Here is a 6,417-nt window from a genome sequence, read left to right as displayed (position 1 = left end):
TACCTTTTTTAACAATTGAACTCACTTAAAATCTCTCTCACGTTGTGCTTTAAAATTTTCGTCGATTCAAGTTAAACACTTATCACTTTCAGATCAAAAGCGGGTAAAATAACAAAAATTACCATATATCGTTTGCTTGCCAAGAAATAATCTCCCTAACATTATTACATTATGTAAAATTGCGCGTATAACATAAAGTTTCCAGTGTCGCCGCGTACAGGAGTTTTCAAAGCGACCACAGCGACCAACCGTTACCGAGGCAGAATGATAGTCGTTTATCTGTAAAAAAGTTAACGGAGCAAGTACGGCGTATCTTTCATTATTTGTCACAATTGTTTCAATGTTTTTCAAGCTCGCGCGTCGCTCGGTAATTGTTTACATCGAGCCGCCGCGCCGCCGGCGACCGCCGCGCGGTCAGAGGACGTTGCTCGCTTCGCAGTATCGTTCGAGCCGCCGGCACGTACGCCACGGAGTAATGTGCGCGATTATTTTTCGCGTAATTAATCGAGCTGATCGATTCTGCAGGTGCCGCGGGACGTCGTTTTCGTTTCTCGGAAGAGAAAAACTTGGCTGTTTCGCTAGTCACGTCGTGGACTCGCGTAGTACCGCCGTAACAGTGCCGCCACCGCGCAGTGGCCGCCGGGAGCGGCGCCATGTTGATCCATTCGAGGAGCGCCGTGGGCACGCGGTGAATCGGTCTCGTGCGATGGTCGTCGCGTTTCACGGTACGCACAACCGCGGTGAGTTTAACATTGTTCAGTGTATAACTGGTGGCAGAGAATGATCCGTAAACGCTTAAGACTGTCTCAGTCGTAGACGCAGGGCAAGGCAGAGAGAAACGTAAGTCGTATACAATAGCCTTTCAATTTCAAGACTTAATTACGTTTCTCTCTGCCTTGTTCTACGTCTACGACTGAGACAGTCTTAAGCGTTTACGGATTGTTCTCTGCCATCAGCCTAAGAACCGCGCGACGTAGACTCGACCCTCGCGCGTCGGTAATCCATCAATACGCGTAAATCTCGGAAATCTCGGCCGAAATTTCACGTCGCTACGGCGCCGTCGTTCTCTAATTTTGACTCGTATCTCCTCGCGCGTGCAGTAATATCCGAGTTTTCCGCGCGTGACGCGCGGCGAGAGAAATATCCGCGCGAAATCGCCTTGTCGAACGCGACGCACGTCAAGTTAACCTCGCGCATCTCCGCGAGTTCTTCCCGCCGGAACGTTCCCCGTCATTTCGCGCGAGTGTCTCTCGTTCTTGTTGCAGTGACGTTCGCGTCGGTTAACGCCGGGAGTGCCGTGTCTTTCGCGAGTGTCGCGTTGTGCCAGTGCGAAATAGATGAGTCTGAGAGGAGGCGGCGGTCCAGGAGGCATCGGGCAACGGCGGAGCAACTCTGTGGTGAGTACGATTGTTTGTGCATTGTTCTCGCGTTAACGTTCATTTCGCGAATCGTTTTACTCCGTCGTTCCGTTTACTCAACTCACTCGTTCAAATTATTCGCATGAGTACCCGTCGATTTGTACGTATGTCCCCTATTATGAGACAAGTTCCTAATATAAGATAGCAGGATTTCTGTTAAATTAACAAGCATCGTCTATTGATTTCATCGTGAATTTATTGCTCTTGAAAGTGAAATCTGTTCAGTGGAGAATTGATTGTTAGATCGTGTAATCGTCGCGAAAAAAGATTTGTAATTGAATTTTAACGTTGAAAATCTGCTATCTCGTATTAGCCTATGTCATAATAGGGGACTATCCTTTATAAATCGTGGGTAATAATGCATCTCTGAATTATGGCGGGCGAGAGCGAGTCTCATTGCGAGCTCTCGGAAATATGCATGCTAGTGTGCCGGAAGACAATTTTGCAGTAAATACTTTTTATTTTGTATAAAATAAATCTTCTTGTTTATTTTAAGCAATTTAAAAATGATTTTCTTTAATATTGGTTTTGAATTCTCTGTTTTAATGTGAATTTCATAATTGTAATGTTATAGATTCAACGCAGTTAAACTCCGCTGCTGCGCGTCAGGTCGGTGAGTTGAAAACTTTTTTTATTGAGGCAACGAGTATACACACTATAAAAAAAATTACGTGTAAAATTACAATTATTATAGTGGGTAATGTTGGGGCCATCTATTAAAGATGTATATTTACATACGTCAGTAAATTTACTTCTTGTAAGTAAAGTTATTACTTTATATGTATAATAAGTAAACTGCTTGCTTTTGATTGTGTAAATTTTATAATTTTTTGTAATTTTTCATTATGCATAAACAAGTATTTACACAACAAAGAGTAAAAAAATTTTTTGTAACAGTACGTTTATATATTTCCGTTATTAATAGTGTAATCGCTACACAAAAGTTATGTATGTAATTTTACATACTTTTTTTATAGTGTATCTCGTAGATTGTACTCTCTAAAAATGAATTGGTGAAGATTTCACTGATTTTGTGACACTTCATAATTTTTCATACAATGTACATACAATTAATTTTATATAAAAACTTTGTTTAATTGTTCTATTTCGGCTAAGTGCTGGGTGGGCAAATAATTAATTACAAATTAACGAATCCCTCACAAATCTTTTCAATTGCTCTTCAAACTTCTTCATACGAAATTCAAACGATTGCATATAGTAGTTGTTTAAAAATGCGTTTATTTCCGGCCAAGTGTTAGCAAATCTAGAAAAGAAATGACGAAACATTGGCCGCGTTCAGCGGAGAAAACTGTTCAGTGAGCGCTTGCGCTGATTGGATTAAATCGTGAACCCCCGGCTTTGTTTTTATGCATACTATAATCGTGTCGAAGAATTACGTAATGTTATAAAGCCAATTTCAAATCGCTTACGATTAAAAAATTGAAAATTTCAAATACCAATAAAGAGAGAAGCTCTCTTTTTTATTAGACTTGAGTGTTTTAAGTATGCAAATGTTCCGCCATGGGGTTCGCAACTTATCCTGTTATTATTATGTGCATAAAAGCCAATAAAAAGAATTAAAAGCGCAAAAACTGTATTTAACCGTGTCGGCAAAAAAAAAGATGCCCGAAGGATCGTCTTAAGCCTTGTGTCCACGATCCAAGAACTGTGTCCAAGTTCTAGTTCCGAGAAATGCGTAGCCAATCACCTTGCAGCTTTTATAGAATTGCTGCAGGTTGATTGGCTACACATTTCTCGAAACTAGAACTTGAACCAAGTTCTTGGATCGTGGACACAAAGCTTTAGGGTACTATTACATTTGTCGTACGACAAATTTTTCAAGCGTGTCGATTGGCCGCTGAATAGAAAGTTTCTAGATACTCGAGAATTTTACTATCCTTCAGCCAATCAATACGCTTAAAAACTTTGTCGTACGACAAATGTAATACCAGCCTTAAGCGAGTATCGCAATAGCGAGGACGGTCGCTGAGTGGCTGGCGGGAGCGCGGCGGCGCGGCAGCCGCTGGCGCACTTGATTGGCCGGCGAGACCTTGACCGCGCGGTGACAGCGGGCGCAGCTGATTGGCCGCGGGCGCGCGATAAACGTCGCTCGACGACAAGAGCGGCGCGCGCAGCGTGTGTATCGGCGCCGTCGGTCGGCAGCAGCGAGCCGGCCGCGCAAGAGCAGTCGCGAGCGGCGCGAGCGTAGGCGAGGGTGGATCTCTTCTCTCTTCCCCTCCGATGATGAACGGCGCGCGATAGCTGTCAGTACGCGTTTCCCGTGGGTGCCGCGTCTCGTCGAGCGTCTCGTGCGCGCGCCGTGCGATGCGCCGTGTGGCCGCCGGTTTCGCGCTCGCGGGAGAGACGTGCCGTACGACGACAGCGGGCGGTCGCTAGCGCCCGAAAATCGCGGCCCCGGAGTTCCTGGACGGACGCCCGCGCGCGCGCTCCGCCGTGGATTTACCCGAGGGGTTGGCGCACGAGCAGCGTGGCGAGACGGTGGAGGTACGCGGCGGAGGGGCGCCGGAGCAGCGGATAACGCGGTGAGTAGCGGTCTCGTCGTACTTGGTGTCTGGACTCGCGAGTGGCGGCGGCTCTCCAGCGGCCGCGAGAGAGAGAGAGCCCGCCACCATAACAAACAAACGTAAATACGCCATTGACCCCGGCTCGGCGGCACGAGGTCTCGCCGGACACGGGGACGATCCTCGGATCGAGTCGCGACGCCGACCGCGAAGGCGGAGCGCGACACGGTGCTCTCCATTAGGCGACGTCGGCGATCGTGTTGTTTTCGATCGCGCGCAAGCGAGAGGGAGGGAGGCAGAGCGTCTCTCGCTTGCATGGGGGCGTTACATTTATACGCGACGGGGGGGACGTTCCTGACATTGATCGTTGTTACTGTCACGTTATTGCCATGCACGCTCGCGATTACGAGCGCGATTACCTTTGTGCGGTAAGGTGAGGCGCGGCGTTGTTGGCCGCTTCCGACTCGGGCGCTCGTACAAAGAGTCCACCCTAGGAGATTTCAATGCCCTCGGCATTGTCGCGCGTTCGGCGGATAAAGTCGTTACGTCGACGCTCTCGTTCTCCGAACGAAGAAACCCGCGGCGGATAATTGTCGAAACGGTGGGCGGAGAGGGAAAAAATTCAGGGGGCAAAAAAGAGCGCTCCGGGAAAATCGACAGCGCGACCGCTCTGCGTGAAATAAAGTACTCGGGGCTTCGATCTTTTTGAATTGAAAATATATTTTTTGTTTACCGCAGTTACGCCGAGAACGAAAGTCGGCAGGTTTTCGATCGAACAGCTGTCGCGGAACAAATGTCGTTCCTTCTTCCTTCAGCCGCTCGTCGTCGGTTTCAGTCGCGCCCAGGGATATTCTTGAAACGGCGTCGAAATCCTGCTTGTGTCAGGTCGCTATTGATTACCGCGCGATAACGTCAATCGCTAGCCGTTGATCACGCTTCGTGCGATCGTGAAAATTGCGAGGCGTCCATAATCGTCGGTTTTGCGTCGCTCGTACGCGTCACTGTTGGTAACCCGTGGAAAATGACGGGAAGGACTGCCTTCGAGGCAGGCTTTGTTTTCCTGTCAGAAGGGCGTAACCGGCTAATCGCGCCCGATACCCTCCTCTCAGGAAGGACGGTTTTAATCCGCCACCGTACGTGTCTGAGACTGACACGGCTTTCTTGCATTGCGTTAACCGTAATTCATGTGCGTTCGAACCCGGACGGTTCGCCCGGGCATTTAATCGCGCGAGTGGAGCGTGTCGCGATATTTTTCCTCGAATCTGCATCTCGTACCGCTGAAAAAAATATACAGGGTGTGAAAAACAAGGGTCCGGGACTTAAACACCGGACACGGTGCTCGTGAGAGGGAGCGAAAAATTAATATTTTCGGAGCTGTAAACTTCTTTATTTTGGAAAAAGTTTGCAATTCTGCGGTACAAAAGTGTGAGGTACGTGCGGCGAAAAATGGGGAGGAGAATATGCAGACCTTCTGTAAACTTTGGAGTTTGAGGAATTCTTCTTTTTTCTTTTCCCGAATAAATGGAATTTACTCCGACCAAAGTAGAGAATTGTTTGTAACTCGGAAAATATTATTCTTTCGACCGACGTTTGAGATTTTTTGCACTATTTCGCGAGCACTATTCGCCCTCCTTTTTTTTTAACACCGTGTATGTGGAAAGACGATGACGGGATTAAGGCCCAGTTTCACCAATGTCGCCTAATTGCAAGTTTAGTTTAATTCGTTCTTTGTTTCTTTCCAACTGTCACTCTAGAAAGAGACAAACCTGAATTAAACCAAGACTAAAGTAAACGGCATTTGGTGAAACCGGGCCTAAGGCCTGGTTTCACTAACGTTGCTCAACTTTACACTGATAGAAAAGTATGTAGTATTTGCGACTATAATTGCATAGTAAAATAATTATAGTCAGGAATATCATTTTTATAGTAATTATCACTATAATAATAGTAATAACAAGGGACTTCCGTTTCCGGCAGCGAGCGTGAGAGTTGTGTTTGCGAGTGTGAGTGAGTGAAGGAGTGAATAAGGGCAGGGAAGGTAGTGGAGGAGCGAGAGCAAGGTAGGTGGAGAGGTGAGGGAGGGTGGAGTGAAGGTGGGAGAGTAAAGGGGAGGCGCGAGGGTGAGCAGGAGTGCGGTAGTGGCGAAAGAGAAAGGTGGGTTAGACGGAGTGTTGCGGTGTGACAGGCATAGACTAGCGTACGAGGTAGAGGGGAAGCAGTAGATCCAAGAGGCCGGGCAGCGGGCATAGAGTAGAGAGAAAGATAGAGGGGAGCAGATAGAGGAATAAGGTGAAGTAGGTGAATATAACGATAGGAAGAGAAATAGGGAAAGGGAGGTGGTGAGGATGGAAAGCGAGAAGAAGGTGGAGGAGGGGTTAAAAGGGATAGAGAAAGGAAGGGTGGGAAGACCGACGATCGCGGAATCTCTGAAAAGAGAGAGGGCAAATAGCCTTCCAATAATCAAAATATTTAAGAAA

At 47.2% G+C, this 6,417-nt stretch overlaps 1 protein-coding gene across 3 annotated transcripts in view; it reads left to right on the top strand.

Annotated features, from left to right (window-relative positions):
• The first annotated feature begins 3,321 nt into the window (after positions 1–3,321).
• Positions 3,322–6,417, top strand: part of LOC105570150 (tyrosine-protein kinase Src64B) — a 58,063-nt gene continuing 54,967 nt past the window's right edge. For all 3 annotated transcript variants that reach the window (XM_012027134.1, XM_012027133.1, XM_012027131.1), the window contains exon 1: positions 3,322–3,961. The gene's annotated coding sequence lies outside the window, so the exon portion shown is untranslated. The remainder of the gene's footprint in view (positions 3,962–6,417) is intronic.

This window comes from Vollenhovia emeryi, unplaced genomic scaffold, assembly GCF_000949405.1.
Source record: "Vollenhovia emeryi isolate VEMERY1.0 unplaced genomic scaffold, V.emery_V1.0 DF939121.1, whole genome shotgun sequence".
NCBI classification, from domain to species: Eukaryota; Metazoa; Arthropoda; class Insecta; order Hymenoptera; family Formicidae; genus Vollenhovia; species Vollenhovia emeryi.
The sequence above is the reverse complement of the archived record's forward strand: the minus strand, read 5'-3'. Positions and strand labels throughout refer to the sequence as shown.